The 21,911-nt window shown below is 40.7% G+C and overlaps 1 long non-coding RNA gene across 1 annotated transcript in view; it reads right to left on the reverse strand.

The window, feature by feature from the left end:
* Nucleotides 1–4,113: 4,113 nt before the first annotated feature.
* The window catches only part of LOC140633342 (uncharacterized), a 34,682-nt gene continuing 16,884 nt past the window's right edge, over nt 4,114–21,911 (reverse strand). The window contains exons 2-3 of the long non-coding RNA XR_012030960.1: nt 10,606–10,963; nt 4,114–9,666 (exon numbers count right to left, since the gene is read on the reverse strand). This is a non-coding gene — a long non-coding RNA (uncharacterized lncRNA). The remainder of the gene's footprint in view (nt 9,667–10,605; nt 10,964–21,911) is intronic.

A 21,911-nucleotide genomic window follows, 5' to 3' on the forward strand; every position in this document is an offset into this window, starting at 1 on the left:
AGCTATTTCCTCCTTTAAAAAGCTCAGTAAGTGGGGGCACAAGGGTGGCTCAGTGGCTGAGCGTCTCTGCCTTTGACTCAGGTCGTGATCCCGGGATCCTGGGATCAAGTCCCACATCAGCCTCCCCACAGGGAGTCTGCTTCTCCCCCTGCCTATGTCTTTACCTCTCACTGTGTGTCTCTCATGAATAAATAAATAAAATATTTAAATAATAATAATAATAACAAGCTCAGTGAGTAACTGGTCAACATGCTGAAAGGTATGATGTGTCCTGAAGCACAACACAAAGATCTCTTGACATGGGTATCCTGGACGGCACACGACTGAGCTGGTGTCAGATGCAAATGTCTTCCCCTGATAGTAGATGGACCCAGTTTGAAAGGTGGGAAGTTGTACTGGAGTCTCACACAGCAGCCTATCCTGAGGGTCTGTCCTGTAGTCTATCCCTGGATGTCTACAGGAAATTCCTCACCCCACATCTTCTAGTGAGGAAAGCACGCCTGGGCGGGGCGGAAGGGGGGGGGCGGGGATGTGTCCAGTCCTATAGAGGAGTCCCCTACCCTCTCTACCACCAGCTGCAGCTGACTGGATGATGGTGGCATGTGTCACAATCACAGCCAAATTTAAGGCTCGTTAAAAAAGCTCTTGGCATGACGTCATGCAAAAAACATGAGCGGCAATCAGGCCCTTGAACTGGGAAATACTGAAAGAATGGGGTGACTAGCCCTATTCATTCTGGTGGTGGAAACAGGAGCTGAAAAGGACACGAGAAAGAAGCCCCGAAGTCACGTCGGAATGGGGAGGTGTCAGGTGCACCTAGAGTTAGAAGGGAGCAGAAACTGGAGTTTGCAAAAACTGAGAGGTTTTACTCACACGTATGAATTGCTGAGGGATGAGGTAAGTGGTCTGGGGTAAAGAACAAGCAAGTCAGAAAGATGAGAATAGAGTGGACAAGGAGAGAAAGACCACAGGGGGTCAAACCCACATATTCCTGCTGCTGGGATCTGGATGTCAGTCTGGGACCTGCACAGTCTTTTGGTCCAATTCTATGCTCAGAAAGTTCTGGCCCTACTGTGCTTCCTGTTCTTACTTCTGTGAGGTTCTTTCTCTAGGGTGTATCCTTACAACAACCATTCCTTCCTCATCTCTTTTTGGGACCTAGAGGAACCCGACTCATTGCTCTGGCCATTGATAGGTGTTCGGGTGTCTGAGTATCCAGGCCACTCTTTCTCCATACTCCTGTAACATTGACATTTGCACAGCACGGCTCCTTTACCAGGCAGCGACCCAGTTCCCCCTGCACTGGTACTGAAGGAAATATTGAAATTAGAGTTCTACGATTTGGGGCTTATGGATTCCAAGGAAACTCTGGATGTCTTCAAGGAGGTCTAGAAATCCTCTGAAATGGTATGCAGTGGGTGTGTGTGCGCGCGCATGCTCACTCACCAGAGAGAGGGAGAGAGAAAAGAGTTTCTATAACGTTAATCAGACTCTTAGAGTGATCCATAACGAGTTAAGAGCCTACAAGATCACTCATTTATCACTAGACTAGCTGGGTTGCCAAGAGTTCAGTCTCTAGAATCAGAACAGTGACTGAAATCCCAGCTGTACCGCTTACAACCAGAGTAGCCTTGAATATGTCTTCTCCCCTATATCTTATGTTATTCATGCATGAAATGGGTCTAATACCAATAGCACTTACATATAGGAGTGTTAGGAGGATTAAAAGAGATAACAGACATAATGTGCTTAGCACAGCTCCTGGCATATAACATTCTTAGTGGTGGTGTATATTACATTTTTTATTATATTTAATAAATAAAATTGTGATCGTTGCTCCATTGTCATGTGTTTTCAAGCCCTGAATATTTATGTCTTATTACTGAGGGGTTTTTTTGGTCAGAGAACCAGGAGACCAGAGGAAAGGACCAATAAACAAATACAATTTTTCAAAAATAGAATTTTTATTCTCTAGTGAAGCATAGCAGGAAATGCTTCTAAGTGGGTGCTTGTAGTTTATACAATGTATAAATAAGTGTATAAAATACTGATGAGGCAAATGTATCTATTTTATACTGATGAGCATAATTTTGTATATCATCATAATCATTAATAAAAATGAGATGAATTTAAAGTCAGCTGCTTATAGGTTAGAAAAATATTGAAATGACTGGAGTTTCACTTAAATTGAAGAATTGTTACCACTTGCCATACACACATTTAATACCTACTGGTTCACTGTAGGGGAATAACTAAGAAACCAAATGTGCCGATTAGAGTTTATAGGAATGTTTCAATACAGCTGTTTTTCCTTCTTATATTTCTTTTTTTTTTTAATATTTTATTTATTTATTCATGAGAGACACACAGAGCGAGGCAGAGACACAGGCAGAGGGAGAAGCAGGCTCCATGCATCGGGATGCCCAATGTGGGATTCGATCCCAGGTCTCCAGGATCGTGCCCTGGGCCAAAGGCAGGCGCCAAACCGCTGCGCCACCCAGGGATCCCTCCTTCTTATATTTCTTTAATGCCTGGGAAAAATCCATGATTAGGCACATTTTTGGCATTACTAATTAACTTGTGTGGGACAACATGTGATCCACAGTAGTTTAGACCTCTGACTAGTGATTTTAGAATAAAAGCAGATACAGTCAAATACATCTTACAGAAACTGTTAGGATAGATCTCATTGTGACGCTGTGTCCAAATGGGAGAGAGATGACACCATTTTCTCAATTGACTTCAACTAAATACCCAACTGTGGAATCAGAGTTCCCAGGAATCTGCCCGGACTCTCAGAAGCGGCGGAAAGGACCATGGTGCAAGAGTGAGCCTGCAATCGGCTGGGGCGATCCAGCTGGTTCTAACAGGTAACTCCAGATGAGGGCTTCTCCGTGGTGGAGAAAGTAAGTCCTCAGAATTCCTGATGGGAGGCCCTTGACTTTTAATTTGACAGGTGGTTAGTCAGGTGTATGTGAATAATCATTATACGGGAAACAACCCCAGCAAAACAAAACCCAACCCAACTCATGAATGTGAAAAATGTCATGTTTCCAAAATAATGATGTCCAGCCTGCCTTTTGGAAAGGGAAGAGGCACAGCAATGGTCTTTACCAATGCAGCATAATGTTCTTATTCTACCAAGTGGAAAAAATAAAAGTAGAGAATTTTCTGGCCCTCATCCAGTAGCTCTACCTCTATCGATTAGGTCTGTGACCTGCAATTGCTTTAGCCCACATAGATATTTGGCTGGACTTCATGTTTGGTTAGGACAAATGTCCTGCTACTTGCAGATCGTGTTGGTAGTAGGAGTCATGACAGTGATGATGATAGTGGTGATGATGGCGATGACGCTTTTAGTCGGGTGCTCTTTTTGATGCATATTTGTACATAATTTCTAATCTCGAGGTCTCAGTTACAGTCTGGTAGGGGGCTTCTGTGGGGGCCGTCTTACCTCTGAGAGAATGCTCCTCTGTCACTTGCCTGCACCTGCCCTGGGCCATGCCAGGTTTAGGGCCAGTGACCAGCAATTCATTTAGGTGTAAGGCTGTTGCACCGCAGCTATCTGTTCAAACATGTTGAGAACTGATTCTGACCCTTATCCTGATCCTCCTTTAAGGCGTACTCGTGTAGGACACAGTATCGGCTCAGGGTCTCTCCCATGAGAATAACTAGTTAGGTACTCTCTCACTGTTTGGCTGCTGCTTTTTTGTAAGGAATGCGTGACTGGTTTTTTCATACAAAAATCAACTTCCTCCTTGTCCCCCCGATTCTGTTTTGTTTAGTTTTTTTTTTTTTCTTTCTTTTAGAGAGGGACAGAGATAATGAAGGCATTTGGAAAATTCTTTAATATTGCTACAAGTTTCTTCCTTATCCCTGATTTGCTTCCCGTAGTATCAGGTACCCATGATTTCAGTGACTTGTGGTCAACCTCCGTCCAGAAGCAGGTGATCCTCCTTCTGACACATTGTCAGACAGTCAGGAGGAGCCTAACACTATCTCAGGTGCCTACACCATTCACCTCACTTCATCTCACCACATAGGCATTTTATCATTTCTCCTCATCACAAGAAGGGTAAAAAGAGTACAATAAAATATTCAGAGAGAGAGAGACCATAGTCACATAACTTTTATTATAGTGTATTGTTATAATTGTTCTGTTTTAATATTGTTGTTAATCTCTCACTGTGCCTAATTTATAAATAAAACTTTAACATAGGAATGTATGTACAGGAAAAAACATAGTATACATAGGGTTATTTCAGGCATCCACTGCAGATCTTGGAAGGTATCTCTTGCAGATAAGGGGGTGGGGGGGGACTGTAGTTGCTTTTTCTGCAACAGGAGACATGAACATTAGTATAGTTACAAATGGTTCCCAATTTAAATACTTTATTTCTATTCCTTTTCTATAAGGATCTCCCATTGCACTGACTTTTTCATTCCTAAATTTAGGCATGAGAATGAGATCTCTAAGTGATTCTTCTAGAAATTCCAGGGCCTCCAGATTGGGTCCCAAGCCAAGGATTAAATTGAATTTAGAATTGTTGTTGTTTAGAATTTAGTTGTTTCTATGAACCCATTCTAGGGAGGGACGTAGAGAGGTCTATGGTATGGCTTTGTCTAACCACTAAACCAGAATATCATCTCCCATAGCCCCTTTCCCTGCATGGCTCCAGGTTACTACTGAGCACAAGATACATGTAAAGAAAGGCATAAGTGAAGCAAACAGCCTTTGTTTACACACTGACCGTGGGTGTGGAACTCCAGGCACCATGGCAGGTCTTTCATGTGTATGTTGACCTGCTTGCTCACGTTGCGGACCACCCAAGGACACAGTTCCTCCAGCCAGAGCCCCTAACCAAGTGTACATGCACCTGTGTGGTAAATTGCCCTGGCTTTACCATGCAATCACCTCATCACTGACGCTGATGGCAATGAAAGACAGATGTGCATTCCAGTTTGTCCTCATAGGTTCCAGTTTATCATCTCAGGTTCTAATTTGTCCTTTCTTTCCCGGGCTTCACATTGTGTCCTCCTTCCTGACTGCTGTCCCAGGCCCATGGCAACCTCATGGCCAATACCGCCACAGAAGCAAATTGTGTACACTTGCTTTTCCAGCACCTTCCGTACTTGTATAAAATTTAACCCCAATCATAAATCTCTGTTCTACATCATTCATGGTAGTTTTTTTTCTCAAAATGAACTTTGACTGATCCACTATCCTTACCCTAAACAAATATGAGCATCCCTTTTCAAACAGTGGCTCTGGAGTTCATATGTTCTTCATACTGTCTTGGGGAACACCAACCCCAGTTGGGAGAAGGCAAGAAGATCTTTTAGTGAAATCCATCTGGTATGTTAGCTGAACTTGTACTCTTGATTTTGTTTTATGTAACTCAAGAATTACACTACCCATGGGAGGGAAGTAGCTAAGGTTTACAAGGTAAAAATAGACAGTCTATTGCCATCAGAGAGCCTGATGGTATAGGTCAAGCATATATACCCAAGGCACAGATATGGAAAATACTTAAATACCTGGGGATGTAAGAGAAGTGCAGAGAACACGAAGGCAGGGTAAAGTCAACGAAGGTAGGCACGAGTTCTGTGTACAACAAATGTTTGTTGAATGAATGTATGAGAGGTGTTTTGACATTTTCAGAAAAAGATTTGATTTATTTATTTGAGAGAGAGGGAGCACAAGTGGGGGGTGGGGGAGGATTGAGGGAGAGGGACAAGCAGACTTCCCATAAACTGGTTCTGAGTGGGACATGAGCTGTTTTGGAAATCAGTCTAATGAACCATTGCTAACACAGCATGTAGCCAAGGTGAGCCCTAAAAAGTAAGAGCTGTTGCTAAGGGAACCACAAGAGAGCCGTTTAGGGTATAAACTTTGCTATCGTATTTAAATTTCTTGCTGCAGGCCTTGCTCACTGGACTTGGAAGTTCAAACAGCTCCCATCCAGAAAGGACCATCTTGGGGGCGACAAATAGGGCGCAGTGGAGGGGTCACAGTCAGAAGAGCCAGTGAGGGCTGCTGGAGAGCAGGAAAGGGGTGGCTCCTGCCCTGACCACGAAGAGCACTTTCTGGACTCAGGGATCTGCAAGTTTGAGTGAGAATTAGCTTATGATTGCAAAAGATCATCCCTGTGCAGCTGCCAAGATTGCTACCTACCAGGGGGCAAGTGTTTTGTAAGTTTGCTGGACACACCTATGTGTATTTAAGCACAGCAATACAATGAAAATGAAACCTTACATCCAACTCCAATCCATTCAGCTGATAAAAATGGAGCTGCTTTGGTTGAGTTTTGACTGTGGTGACTGAGCATTTCTCTTGCTTGGCCTTCACCCCACCCTTACTCCTACCTCTAGCTTTTTCCTCCTGCTGTCCCTGAGGCGCATGTGGTCATAAGAAAAATAGCTTGAGGGGCACGGGTGGCTCAGGGGTTGAGCATCTGCCTTTGGCTCGGGTCATGATCCTGGGGTCCTGGGATCGAGTCCCTCATCTGCTCCCCAAAGGGAGCCTGCTTCTTCCTCTGCCTCTCTGTGTCCCTCATGAATAAATAAATTAAAAAAATATATATATATATTTATTTTTAATTTTTATTTATTTATGATAGTCACACAGAGAGAGAGAGAGAGAGAGAGAGAGAGGCAGAGACATAGGCAGAGGGAGAAGCAGGCTCCATGCACCGGGAGCCCAACGTGGGATTCGATCCCGGGTCTCCAGGATCGCGCCCTGGGCCAAAGGCAGGCGCCAAACCGCTGCGCCACCCAGGGATCCCAAAAATATATATTTAAAAAAAGAAAGAGGGCAGCTCTGGTGGCGCAGCGGTTTGGTGCCGCCTGCAGCCCAGGGTGTGATCCTGGAGATCTGGGATCGAGACCCATGTAGGATCCTGCTTCTCCCTCTGCCTGTGTCTCTGCCTCTCATTCTCTGTGTCTCTCATGAATAAATAAATAAAATCTTTAAAAAATAAAAATAAAATTAAAAAAGAAAGAAAAATACCTTGAAAAAATGCTAGTTTAGAACCTCTTTTAGTTCATACTTAGTCTTGAGATTTGAGGTTTTAATGTTTGAGTCAGATATTTTGCATCTCTTTTATTCTCCTTAAACTCTTTGTAATAATAATGATACTATGATAGCAAATTCTCTAATTGTAAAGTCACAGTGCCTACAATGTGCCAGGCCCTGTTCTAAGCATATATCAGCTCCTTTCATCTTCCCCACAACCCTATGAGGAAGATATTACCATCATCCGTCGGTTCTCAAACAGATTTTTCTCTCACATTCAGGCATTTGTGAAACTGGACCATGTCTTACTCTTAAAGGCATGTCATAGTTTAATTGGCAGCATTTAAAAATTTCTTAATGGAACATAAAATAATAGTGTGTTTTACAATGGATGATGGCATAGGTTCCATGAAATACAATATTACTTTCCTCATTTTCCCAATGAAGAACTGAGGCACAGAGAGGTCAGGTGACTTGCCCTATATCACAAAACTTGGCAGTCTGCCTCAGGAGTCCCTGCTCTCAGCTACCTTGTGCCCATACTGGCATTCCTCTGTCCCTCCCTGCACTGCCACTGAGGGGTGCATCCTTCACCTTGAGGTCCCACCATTGCTGAGTTTCACCTGTTGGGTTGAGGGCCTCTTCTAGGAGCATTCCAGGACATGTCCTATGACCCTGACAGGGGAAAAACATGGAGATTTTTCATTCAGCCAATCACATTCTGCTTGGGATGTACTTATTATATTGCTTTTGCAAAGGAAAGGCAGTTCCAAGACAGACTTTTGGAGATGAAGCACAAAGCAAGCTTTGATAAGAGAAACAACTGGAAGTGTAAGTGGTGTGCTAGAACTGGTTCCACCTGGCTTGAAAGAGTTCTTACCAGCTGGTTTTAAGTCATTGGTAGCTTGAAATTGACCACAGTGGTAGTCTTTACATCACGGAAATGGTCAAACATTGTGAATCAAGGCTTTTTGTATATTCGTCCTTTTCAGAGAGCCAGTTTATGAGTACGTCCCTAGGTAGATGCTAACTTATTAGAAGCCTTCAGAAAGCTCTCATTAGTTAAAACACAACAGTAGGAGGGGCTCAGGTGGGGCGAGTATAAGAAAAGGATGAGATATTCTGAAGTTTTCAAAATAGCCTCAATGTCAAATAATTCTACTACTATTAGAGTTATCGTGTGTGTGTTTTAATATAACCTCTGTTATGTTATGATCTTAACCTTTAAAGGGTAGGAGACCAATGACACAAATACTGTCCATCTGAAGAGCTATAGAAAAGGAAAAGGAGAGGAGAGAGCACTGCTCGCTTTTCATTTTGCCCTCCTTGTTAAGAGGTTAGTGAACTACTTGCCAAGGGAAGTAGGTGGCCAGTGGGTCTTCCAAGATCATCCCAGAAGCATTGCCCAGAAACAATAACTATTAGATTCTAGAACACAGTGCTCAACCGGTAGGGGGGTGAATCCATAAAGGTTATTGTTGAAGGAAGCAATTTTGTAAGAGTTCTGATGCAGTCACATTTCTTCCATGTGGGTTCTTGTGTTTTTCTTTTTCTCCTTGGTGATTCCCAGTAAAACTCACAAAACAAAAATAGCTGTGGGATTATCATTAGGAGGAGGAAAGAAGTGAGGCGCTGTGTGCCTTGGCCTGAAAAGAGAAAACTCTAGAGAATAGATTGTAGCAGGGTTAAAAAGAAACCCCAAGCTGGCCAAGACCTCAAGTATTTGGCCAAGAGGAAAGGAAGATCATAGGAGGTGGCTGGGGTCTGGGGAGAAGCTCTTGGGCCACGAGTGAGGGTACAGAGCTTGAGTCCCCAAACAGGGTCTCTCTGGTCATCTTGGGGCCAGAGAAGATGCAGGACATTGGTGCGGGAAGGGAACGAGAAGAGACAATGACTGTCAAGGAAGACTGGAGGTGGAGGTGAGCATTATGGCTGTTATACATGTTGCAAAAGATCTGCTCATTTCTCAGTTCCGAATTGGGCTATTTTAGGGAAAAAATCCCAACAAAACCCTTTTGTGAGTCTCCATTTAGAGCTGCCAGTGACCGAGCTTGGGCAAGGTACCTTCATGGATCGATCATAGGATGGAGATTTTAGCAATTGGGTTCTGGTGAGCTCAGACGGAGAGGATGGGCTTCATGAGTGTATGACATAAAGGCTGGATAGCAACTTCTAAAATGACCTTCCTTGTATTTTCCCCCACTCACCAAAAAGGGCTGTTCACAATCTATTAACAAATTTGGCTCTCATTAATAATTCTTTGAACTGCAGAGCAATCCTAGTTGATTGAAAATCATTATCAGCCTCTCTAAATGATTAAACAGCATGTTTGGATTTTCACTTATATCATCGTTTTGATTGAGTGATGTGTATGTGTGTGGGACTGTGTATTAACAAGGTATCTCTTCAAAGTAATAATAAATACCCGGTGAGACTTGCATATTGCTCTGCATAAGAGGAAAAAGAAGTCTAGGGTAGGTGAGCAAAACAACAAAATTAGGACCTAAAATAAATTATGAGAGACCGACTGGGGCAGAGAGAAAGTTTCATGGGAGCAAGTGATAAACGCATAGAAAAATACGACGTTCTGAGCGTAGCATCAGAAGATTGAAAATTCTGGTCAGCGTCAACAAACAAGCAGTGTAATTAATCTGGAACAGAAAGAATACCACAGATGTTTAAAATTATTTTTTTTTCTACTGACTCAGTCTCCTGCATATTTACAAATTGAAGGTTGCAGATTAATAACCCCTGAGATTCGTGCCCAGTGGGCCCCACTCCAGGTTTGTGTTTGCACTCAATGACATCCTTTTGGATTCAAACTATTTCCCCTCATCAGAATATAAGAAAAAATTAAAGGCAAACCTGCTTTGTCTCACACGGGTCTCCCAAGTGTATTCTGTTGAGGATTCACTCAGCAAGAATAACAAACAAAAACTCCCAGCAGAAAGTGCAGCATCTCACCGAGGTGGTACAGGCTGCTGTTTCCTACTCATGTAACTCAGTTCGCTGCAGCCTCATTCCTAACACAATAATACTAACTCGCTTCCACCTGGTTCATTTGAATTCTGATTTTGCTGCATGTCTCCATCTGGATTAGCTCAACAGACTTTAAATGCGAGAGAACAGATTATGCAAACATGGAAGTTCACAACACTCTGAGAACATTTCATTTCACAACCCTAAGGAGCAGGCAAATATTTCATGGCGAGGTAAACTAAGTCACCAAGCTGTTTCGCTGGTGGTTTCAGGTCTCCTGGCAAGTTGGAGGCAAAACAAACACTAGCATCTAGGCCAGAATTGGAAATTCTGCAGGATGGTGTTATAGCACTGCCCTCTTGCAGGTTGTTTTCTTTTATCCTTTTTCTTTTTAAGTAGGCCCCTGACCCAGTGTGGAGCCCAATGTGGGGCTCAGACTTGCAACCCTGAGATTGAGATTGAGACAGACAAGAACTGAGGTCAAGAGTCTGACCCTCAATGGACTGGGCCACCCAGGCAACCCTCTCCATTTAGTTTTTGTTTTTCAGTGCCTGTTAAACATGAGTTTTTTTTTTTTTTTTTTTTTTCTGGAAGGGCAGTGAAAAACTCACCAAACGGTCTAGAAGGAGCCCCGTCTTGTCCCTGGGAGCCTTTCCTGCAAGGAGTGCTGGCTGATAGAACTCCGAGAGAACTCCAGGCGAGGACTGTGGTGATGGTGGAGTGGCTCAGGTGGCTTGAGGGGCAGCAGAGACATGGAAACCCCTGCCAGACCCTTTTTAACCTGCAGGGTTCATCTGCAGCGCCTCTGGAGATTTGGCACACCGCATCTCGTGTGGTCTCCACATAGACCAGCCACCCCATAAACAGGGAAGGCGGATATCATTTGCCGAACGTTGAGTTCCCAGCCAGGGCCTTCCACTTCTTTGCTATGAGGCTGGCTGGTCAGAAGCCAAGTCTGGTTCTTTCTCTCTGAAGTTAGCAAAATAGAATATGGTGAGAATAGATTAAAATGTTCTAAAATTAAATGCCCCGTCTCTAAAAATTATGTATTCAACAATTTAAATGTTATCATGTCTTAGACGGGGGTTTTGTCCACATTTACTTTCAAGGTGTGAGAGGTATTCTGACTCACGTACGCAGGAAAGCGTTCAGAGAGAGCCTGAGGGATCCTCTGTGTGCCTAGGAACCAGAATAAAAATAGAAATAGAAACCAGGTATAAAAATAATTTCTCAAAGTCTCTGGCCTACAAAAGAGACATCTGGTTGTTACCAGTAATCTGGCCCTCCCTCCTTTGCCTCCGGACTTCCTCTTAATCCTTCTCTTTTTTATGCTCCCCAAGTCACTAGGGTCAGAGAATATCAGCAATTATCTCCAATGGCCCCATTTAGGTAATGTTTACACAACAAGAAAATATTTCGGAAAGGAGTTCACTGTTGCACTGGGGTGTAGGCATGAATTCCTTCACTTAAGGACCAGTGCTTTACAGAATGTTTCATCAAAATGTTTATTTCGAAGGGGAGGCTCATGCTCATCGAGGGTGTTTTCCTCATAAAAGTTTTCTGATTGGATAAGAGCTGGCCTCACCCAGGGTGTCCTAAAACTGTCTTATCTTTTCACACATTTTCTAACTCCTTTTAGACAAAAGAAGGAAACCAAAACAAAATTGGAGCTAACAATATGGTTAGGAAGATAGGGCATCAGCGTTCCACCAGGAACACGCGTTCCTGTGAAAACGAAAGAAACGCAAAAGAGAGAATCGTCCAATTTCCTAAAGTTCAGGGTTGGTGGGACTTGAAACGAACCTCCCTTAGTCGACTGATGTGGCACTTGGGAACCACACGGAGCAGAGCGACTGATCGTATTTTCCAAAAAACACTTGGCCTCTGATCCAAGAGCTGATTGAGACATTCCGAGGCAGATTTTTCTAGATATTCCAGAAAAAAAAAAAAAAAAAAAAAAGGCCAGTCTTCTCTTTCATTCCAAAATTCCACCGTTCACATTGCCCAGCAGTCCTTTCTGTCATTCTGATACGTTATAGATTTCTGTTAAATTGCTCAACGCGGGCTTGTTCAGGACAGGCCGACTTTCTGGCAAACTGCTCCAGGCGGTGAATAGAACTTGAGAGAATCTGGACTCTGGCTCTGGCCGACGGGGACCCTGACCGGCTAAGGACAAACCTCCGCAGCTGCCAACCTAGGGCCTCGTGCTTAGAACCGAGGACCGTGTGGCTCACAGGAATCCGAGTCCTCAGGGGCACCCTGCTCGGGGCCGCTAGTCCCCTGCTCCTCCTGAGAGATGCAGAGGAGAGCTCGGGCCACCTGCGAGCCCTTCTCCTGCTGCGCCCTAAGCTCCCCTCGTGCTCTTTACGCAAATCCATTAGATTGGCTTTACTCCTCCCTTTCCCCTCTCTTTTGGAATCTTAATTTCCCAGTCATTTCAAGTTCCGTGTTTTTCAACTTTTTGCCCCACCCCGTTTGACTCTAATCCCCTAATCCCATTTCAATCAAGTATTGCAGTCCTTTGTCTTAAACTTTCTTCCTGTATTTGTTTGTTTGTTTTTGAGTGCCTTAGGCAGTTTTACCCTTTTCCCCAAAAGTGCATTTCACTTATTTGGACATTTAAAAATGAACATCTTCTGGTTTCTAGGAGACTGATTTCTTTTACTGTTTTTTTTTTAAATCACTAAACTTCTTGAAAGAGGTCTATACTTAGCCAATACTTAGTGTCTTCACATCTCATTAATTCCTCAACCCATTACAGTCTGGCTTCTGCCAACACCACAATTAAAAACGGTTTCTCACCAGCATCTTTCTCATCAAACCAGTTCAATGGTCTCACTTTTCCTTGTCACCCAAGTTGACATTTATGCAACGGTTTGACATGGTTGACCAGCCACTTCTTATTGAAACTCTTTCCCTTCTCCTCCTCTTTGGATTCCATCAGCTCTGTCTCTCTAAGCTTTCTTCTGGGGCTGCCTCTGCTGGTTCCTCCCACCTTTTGATGCTGTTTTTCCAGGGGACCTATTTTCGTTTTGCTCACACCGCACACACTGACCCTGCTCTTAAGTGTTTCGACAACCCCAGATGCGTCGACGAGGCTGTCTGGTTTTTCATTTCTTGCTGACCTTAGCTCGTATTTCTCAGAGCCTATGGGACATTTGTACCCGTTTTCTCTGGACGTGCTGCATCATCATCATTGAATTCTCTCTGCCTTTGCCTTTGCTGTTTGTTTTGCTTTTTTGGCCCTCCGTTCCTCCCTCTGTCACCCTCCATTGTCACCAATGGAAGAGTTCATTGTGTCCTTCTCATAGCTGATCTCCTTCAATCCACCCAGCAGCTTCGGGCGCATTTGCTCTTATCATCCACCACTTTTGGTTGAGAATCCCGAGACTCAGTGTAATAAGTAGTAGATTCCTGCAATACAATTGCAAACCCAGGCAGTCTGTGTCCAGCAGCCTAATTCTGCCTCCCCAGATACTAGTAGCTAACTTTTACTGACTGCTTACTTTGTGTGTGGATTTCTGTGTTATCGAATTATTGAATTTCATCCTCGGAACACCATGAGGAGGTAGGACAATTATTGTTTCTATCTTATGAATGAGGTGAGGCCCAAATAGATTAAGCAAGTTGCTTAGAACTGCATAACAAGTCAGGATGCTCTTTATTTGCCTTTGTTATGAAACTTCTCAAAAATTGTTCTACAATTAACTCCTTAGGAGGACGTGTCACTCTCCGGGTCAGCTCCTTGAGTGCCCGGATGATATCCTTGTCAACTTTTTAGCCTCTCTATCTTGTCATAGTATGGAAGTTCCATAAAAGTGGAGAGAGTGACTGATAAACATTGGCTAATATTGTCATTGGGTCATTTTTCTAGGACAACTGGCTTGCACCCACTTTGTTATATGTTTTCCATAGCAAATCATTTTTGTACGTGTAACATTATGAAGCCAAATGTGAAATGCTGTGTCTGCAAACTTTCTTTTTGAGTAAAAATAGTTTCAGTTCCCAAAGGTAAAATAATTGCTGCCCTGACAGTCTGTATCTGCTTCCTTCTTACTTTAGTTTTTAGCTGTTAGGTCCAGATGGAAAGTTTAGTTGAAAAGATCCTTAGTCTATTAGAGATACCAAAATTCACAGAACAGAAGCCTACAACAAGGGGCACCTGGGTGGCTCTGTGGTTGAGCATCTGCCTTTGGCCCAGGGCATGATCTCGGGGGCCTGGGATCGAATTCTGCATCTGGCTCCTTGCAGGGAGCCTGCTTCTCTCTCTGTCTATGTCTCTGTGTCTCTCACTATGTCTCTCATGAATAAATAAATAAAATCTTAAAAAAAAAAAAGCCTACAACAAATGTAAGTCATATCGTGGTTTGAAAGAAGCCATTTTCTGTTGAGTGAGGCAGTATCTACCCATCTCAGGTACTTGCTTGCTACCCTCTCTGCCGCCCTTCCTACTTTCCTTCTCTCTCTTCTTTCCTTCCTTCCTTCCTTCCTTCCTTCCTTCCTTCCTTCCTTCCTTCCTTCCTTCCTTCCTTCCTTCCTTCCTTCCTTCCCTCTCACTCTCTCTCTCCTTACTTCCTCCCTCCTTCCTTCCACTAGCTGGATTTCACTATGTGCTGATGATGTCACAGAAAATCTAATATGTGTTCCGTGTCTAGCAATATAATTTCCATCTCTCCATTCTCTCTAAAACAGGTTGGTTTTGTAATTTTAAACCATATAATATAGCACATATATGTCTTTATTGATATATATCAATATAAACCATATATATGTATATATATAGTTTTCTTGTTTTATTTATTAAAAATCCCTCTTTGCCATGTATCTCCTTTTCCTCTGCTTTTGCTTGGGATACTTTTTCTTTGCATTGTAAACATAAATGTGCATAAACACACACACATTGAGTCTTCAAGTTTCAGAAACTGAGGTCATATCCTACATACTAGCTTCAGCACATTTTTCGCATCGCAATATATCTTTCCATGTCTGTGTTAATAAATTTACTTCAGTCTTTTTAATGGCTACATGGATATTTCATATTAAGAAGTACATACTTTATAAACCAATCCCACTTCTAAAAACATGTGGATTGGATTCCACAATGCTAACTATACACATATCTTTGTGCCTGTGTGGAACAATTTTGTAGCAAAGTTCCTAGAAATAGAGTTGCTAGATCAGCGAACATACACTCTCAGTCTGATAGACTCTCTTATGGCAGTTGGTCTCCAGTGATGGCCAGCACTGAACCACCACTCCCACAGTCACATCCTTAGATAGAACCTTCCAAAGTTAAATCTGGGATACCCATCCATACAACTTTAATAAGCATAGTTAAACATATATATGTATATATATGTTATAAATATATAAATAAAAAATTAAAAACATAAATATGTATTTTTTAAATCAACATTGAGAATTAACTTGAATCTCTAACTTCTTTTTCTCCCCTCAGTATGCTTTTACTTTTCCCTTTCCTCCTCTAATTCTTTTATTTTTGATTAAATCATTTGGAATTTTGTAGATGTGCTCATTTTTAAAGCACTATTCCTCTGTTTCATATGGCATTTCTGAATTATTGCATCGAGCTTCTTAGCCACATTATCAAAAATAATTTAGACTTAATTATAAGTGCTAGTTTTTTCTTATCCTTTTGTAACATGTTGCACTTTTTAAAAATTCCTCTTTTGTTTTAAATTCCTTTTTTGTATTTTGTATTTTCTACAACCAGAGGAGATGCCTGGTGGTAAGTTTCATATATCATTGCATGTATAGCAGTATCTTTATTTTTTTTCCCTCACACTGGACTGATATTTTATCTGGCTATGAAATCCTAGGTTCAAGGTCATTTTTTCTTAGCTTTTAAAAGTGCATTTCTCAATTATCTTTTAGTTCTCAGTCATTGATATGAAATATGATGGCAAACTGATTTTTGTTCTTTTAGGTAATCCTTTTATTTTTCTGCTTGGAAAATTTAGATTTTCTCTTTGTCTTGGAGTTTAGAAATCTCGTTAGGATCCATCTATGTTTTTGTTGGTTTGCTTTTGAAAATTTTTTGACTCAGTACATTGTTAGCCATTTTAAGAAAGGACATTTAGATTCTTGGATCCTAAAGCTTTCATATCAAAGAGATGCCGAAATTTTCTTTTATCATTATTTCTCATTTGATAGTAAGAAAAAAAAAAAATAAGAGAACTAACAGGCTGTGAGAAAAACCAAAATAGGCATAGAGGAGAAATAGCATTTGTAGGTCCATAATTTAAGAAAAATCTTCACAACAGTTATTTGTGTATACTTTACCATGACTAGCTGTTCTATTTTTTTCCTACTGAATAGACTTGAATATCTAGAAATAATGTTATGATTCTTTCTGGTCACGTAGTCTATATAGTTATTTATAGCCAGACCCAAAAAACTTAGATTATAGAACCAATGTATTCCTGCGGCAGGAAAATCTACTTTCTATGCCCCAAAGCCTATATCCTCACTCATTTCCTTGATAAAATTGGAGATGGGCTTGTCTTGACTAATAATTTGGCCCCATTCATTAAAAAATCATTTCAACAGTTTAACAAGTGAATTTAGATTACATATTTAGATTGCATGAATTTCTGAAAAATGTATTAATAATATATAACATAACATGCAAAATATCAACAAAAAAGCTTGAAAACATTAAATAGCTTACATGTATTAAAAGAAAAACAGTGCTACTGATGGAATATCCATAGGCTAATCTTTATCAAATTTTGCTCTGTGCTGGGCTCTCCTCTACACTTCATGTAAATAGCCTTCCTTTAATTCTCCTATCCACCCTATGAGTTGAGCATGGCCATGACCCCTACCTTACATAGGACAAGATCTTGCATAGGGCCACACAAGTGGCAAATGACCAACCTGGGATTGGAATTCAAGTTGCTTGGTTCCTTGGGAGTGTTTGCCTTCCTTTGGGGTAAGGAACGTGTTGGGGAGCCTGATCTTTGTAACTTACAATCAGAGGAGACATTCAGGAAGTGGTGGTTTCCAAAGGGCTTAGACAGGAGAAGAAGAGAAAAGGCATCTCAGGAGAGGACAACTTTTATGACACAGAAGAGTAAAGAATGTAACCCACTGGAGAGAATTATAGGTTGTTGTATATGGATTCAGTATCTGCATGGCCATCAACTTTTTTCAGACATGGCTTATTTGGTACTTTGGCTTATATCAATATGATACATCTGCACAATTGTGCACTCAGTGGTTCACATCAGAGGTAAAGGTGATAGAAGTAACAGAGTTGGTGGGGATCTGGTTGTTTCAATCATACAGATATAGCTTTAGGACTTGGTTTTAACTGTCTCGAGTCAGGGCTTAAATTACCCTGGATTTCTGATTAAATTTATCATAAAAGCAGATTGTGGTCCAATCATATTTAGGCATCATCATAATTGACAGTAAAGTTCAAGACAACGGTAACAATTCTGCATGATTCTGGCCCATAAGAATTTCAGATAGGCTGTCTACTTATGAGTAGGCCCCTATCAAGGAAGAATGAGAATGAACACCAGAGAAAAAAATGTTAGTAAGCAGTATACTTTCAATTTTAAACTGTCAGAGCATTTCCATGCACATAAATGAATCAAGAGCCAGTTGAGTAGTTAAGAAAATGCTTTTCACAGAGCTCTTTAAAATTTAACAGGTGTCAAGGAAATTCTACCAAAGAAGCTGAAGTATATTTTGAGTGTGTTTTATGTTCAGTGTTATTGCCCGACACAAGGACAGAATGTGAGACCAAGTATTTTCATCCTGGGACTGCTTAAATTCCAACTCCAGGTTTCATTTCATCATGTACTAGAAATATCCTGGATGATTAAATTAGTTCCTTGTAAAAGGATGCACCAATTCCTATAGACCTCCTTCCCATATGACATAATGAAAAACTTGCTGTAATGAGTAATACTGTGATTTTATTAAGTCAACTTGCTCTATTGTGATGTGTCATGTTTATTTGTGGGCGTCAATGCAATTGTGTTAGGCTTAATTCTGCCTATAATTTGAACCCTTCTCCATTGGAGATCTCTTGATCACTTTAAGGCCTTGGTACCCTTCAAAAACAAAGACCTTATCTCTTCAGATCTCACCCTAAATTCCATTTGCCTCTGAGTTCCAGTCAAAGAAAACTGAATAACCCAATTCCCTGTGAAATTTTTGATGCAATCCGATATTGACATGGCTCTCAAGAGTAGTCTATGTGAAAAACATGCTCTCTGGCTGGATCATTGCCCACACTGTTTTTCTTTTTTTTTTTTTGTATCTGATTCAAAGCTGTTTAAAACATCGTTTCTCTGGAGTCTCTTACATTATCACAGCTTGGCTAAATTGACTTCAGTGGAAAACATCTTGGCATCCCAGCTTCATGAATTTAGGAAAAGTAAGGGTTTTGTCAGAGAAAAGTGCTATGCTATGATTAAGCATTGATAGGATTTTTAAAGAATGTGCCTTGAAACAAAGCTATTGTTTAAGAGATAGGATAAGTTTCTAAGGATTGACATATAGTTTGGAGACTGGTTAACTCATAGAACTTGACATTCTCTTGCAATATCAAAGGGGGAACCGATGACTCAAGGACAAACTCACAAGCCACAACATGTTTCCTGGGGCATGAACATTGTCCTTTTTACTCTGGCCCCTAAATTTTATCCTTCAGTGGCCTTCTATTACCCCAATTCTCTGAACCTCGCATATGGGAACTTAATCTATTTATTCTTTTGTGTTATTTTCAAGTCATTCACGTGTTATCTTGCCTCCACGACCAGATTGAAAGGTCCTAGAGATCAAGGGCCATGTTTTCCCACTGTTTTTGTGACTATTGCAGCATCTAATTGTGAGCTGAGTTCACGGGAGACTTCTGTCAATCCTTGTAAAGTGGAATCAAATTGACTAAGGAACCTTGGTCATCTTGACTCAGGGCCAGGACAGAATCCCCAAAATCTGTTGGATCTCATTGGCAGTGACTTCCTATCTCCTTTCTCTGTCCAAATACTCTCCTGCCGCACCGCCCCCCCCCCCCCCCCCCCCGCCCCGGCACCAACCACCCAATTTCTTGCTCTTCTTAAAAGGCATCTTCATTTTTGGAAAATTTCTAGCTTTTCTTACCTGTACTGCTTTTTCTTCTTCTTTCATGACAAATCTACACATTAAATGGTATTTTTGTCAATAATTAATAAGTTAACAGATGCTATCCAGTTAGTTGCCTAGTCTCAGCACAGGATTTAATAGTAACTATATGCTTATAGTCCTTGTAAGTGGCTTTTCAGCTATCAGTTCAGTTTTTACTGAGTGTGGCAAAATTATCATTTTTGCTGGAGTTCAACCTTGCTTCCAAAGCCTAAGCTATTTCTTTATTGTTTTGTTTCCTTTTTTTCTCTTAAAAATGTGTATTTCCACTGATTCTAAAATCAATAAATAGTTATTGTAAAGACTTTGGCAAATATAGAAGGACAACAAGAAAATGAAATCCATCCATAATCTCACCATCCAGAGATAAACATTTTTAAGGTAATTTTCTTCCAGACTTCCTATGCATATGTATGTGCATGATCCTTACTCCATAAGCTTGGACGCATAAAACATGTTTTCTTATTTTCTTAAATCCAAATGGAAATCTGACCTTATTCTATAGCCATCCTTTCAGAGAGTATTACAATCACCTTGCCAACTTTGAACCAGTTTCACTGATATTACAATTGCCTGAAAATTTCAATCCATGAAAAGTAGGTATTTTTATAATATTCACTCTCCCATCTAGGAATATGGTATACCATCTTTATTCAGCTTTTCTTTTGTGTTAGGTAAATTTTTAGGAGAGTCTTTTTTATTTCTCTGGGGTGGTGGTTGTAGGGCGTAGAAGTCCATCTTTCTTTTTCTTTCTTTATTCTTTCTTTTGAAAGACACAGAGAGAGTGTGCATGCCAGTACAAGGCTTGATGTGGGGCTTGAACTCACAACCCTGAGATCATAACCCTGAGATCATGATCTAAGCCAAAACTAAGAGTTGGACATTTACCCAACTGTGTCTCCCAGGTGCCCCTACAAGCCCTATTCTTTCCTAAGTTATTTCTAGGTGTTTAACTTTTTAAAATTGCAATTGTGAAAAGAATATTTTTATCCTTACATTTACTGTTATTTATATCATTATCTTAGACAGTTACTGAATTTTTTAAAAAGATTTATTTATTTATTTTAGAGAGGGAGAAAGCATGGGAGGGTTAGAAGGAGAGGGAGACAGAATCTCAAGTAGACTCCACACTGAGTGTGGTGCCCTACCGGGGTTTGATCTCACAACCTGAGATCATGACTTGAGCCAAAACCAAGAGTCAGGCGCTTAATGAACTGTAACACCCAGATGCCCTACAGTTAATGGATTTTTTTTTTTTTTTAGATTTTATTTATTTATTCATGAGAGACACACAGAGAGAGTAGCAGAGACACAGGTAGAGGGAGAAGCAGGCTCCTCACAGCGAGCCCGATGTGGGACTCGATCCCAGGACTCCAGGATCATGACCTCGGCTAAAGGCAGACACTCAACCCTGAGCCACCCACGTGTCCCTAGGTTTTTATATTTACTTTGTCTTCATATTGGTAAACATTTTTTTATTAATTATATTAATTTTTAGTTTATTCTTTGGAAATTTTACGTAAACCACAGACCACTGGCAAATGATAATAGCTATGCCTCTTATTTCCATTTTATGTCTTTTTATAGTGACTAGAATGCCAAGAACAATGCTGATATCTCTATTTTAAAGAGATTGCTTCCAGTGTTTCATAGGTATATATTATGTTAGCTGGTATTTTGAGGTAGGTGTTCCTTTTCATGCTAGTTAACAATTGCCTTTATGTTTTCATTTAAAATGTTTTTCGAATGAAAGTTTCTTAAAAATTTTATAGCCACCTATTTAGAAAACAATTATGACAGAGTAGAAATGTCATCATGGGCATAATTTACTAATTTATTGATCATTAATAGGTAGTAGTAGAGTAATTATAATAATTAGCATTTGTAATATTTGTTTACATTAGTTCACTTAACCTACTTAGACTTCATTATGCCATTTATATTTCCGTGTTTATCACTTATATTTGCATTTTTCTTCTTCTTCCACTCTATCCTAGTATTCTTAAGGAATTATATATATATATTCTTAATATATATATTTATATATTTTTTTCCCCACATCTCACATGGTCTCACATTCCATGGATATTTGTTGTTGATGACCTATTAACTTGATACTGACAATAATAATAGTGACTTAATTTTTTTAATATATATTTTTAATTTATTCATTCATGAGAGACAGAGAGAGAGAGACAGAGGCAGAGACATAGGCAGTGGGAGAAGCAAACTCCTCACAAGGAGCCCGATGCAAGACTAGATCCCAGACCACGAGATCACATCCTGAGCCGAAGGCAGATGCTCAACCGCTGAGCCACCCAGATGTCTCAATAGTGACTTAATATTTAATAAGTACTTACTAGGTACCCAGGCAGTTCCAAGAACTTTATGTTACCTTTCTTATCCATATAACAATTGCCTCAAGGTAGATATTAGGGAAATATGGGGAAACTGAGGCAGTGAGAGAGATTAAGCAGTTGCCTCAGGTTCACCTAGGGAATAATAGAATCCGGATTTGAATCCAAACATCCTTATCCCAGAGCTATGTTCCCTTCCATAAATGTTCATGTAATTGTATAAGTCATGCTGGTAAACTTCTTCAAAGGACATTCTAATTCTGCTTTATAATTATGAGACCTGGTGCAACCAATAGAACGGGGTAAGACTTAAAATGTGTTTCTCTAGAATGGCATTTAATTTTTGTTTTTGTTTTTCCTTTCAAGATAGAACTTTTGGTTATTCGATATGAAATGGCCCT

This window comes from Canis lupus, chromosome 1, assembly GCF_048164855.1.
Source record: "Canis lupus baileyi chromosome 1, mCanLup2.hap1, whole genome shotgun sequence".
Taxonomy (NCBI): Eukaryota; Metazoa; Chordata; class Mammalia; order Carnivora; family Canidae; genus Canis; species Canis lupus.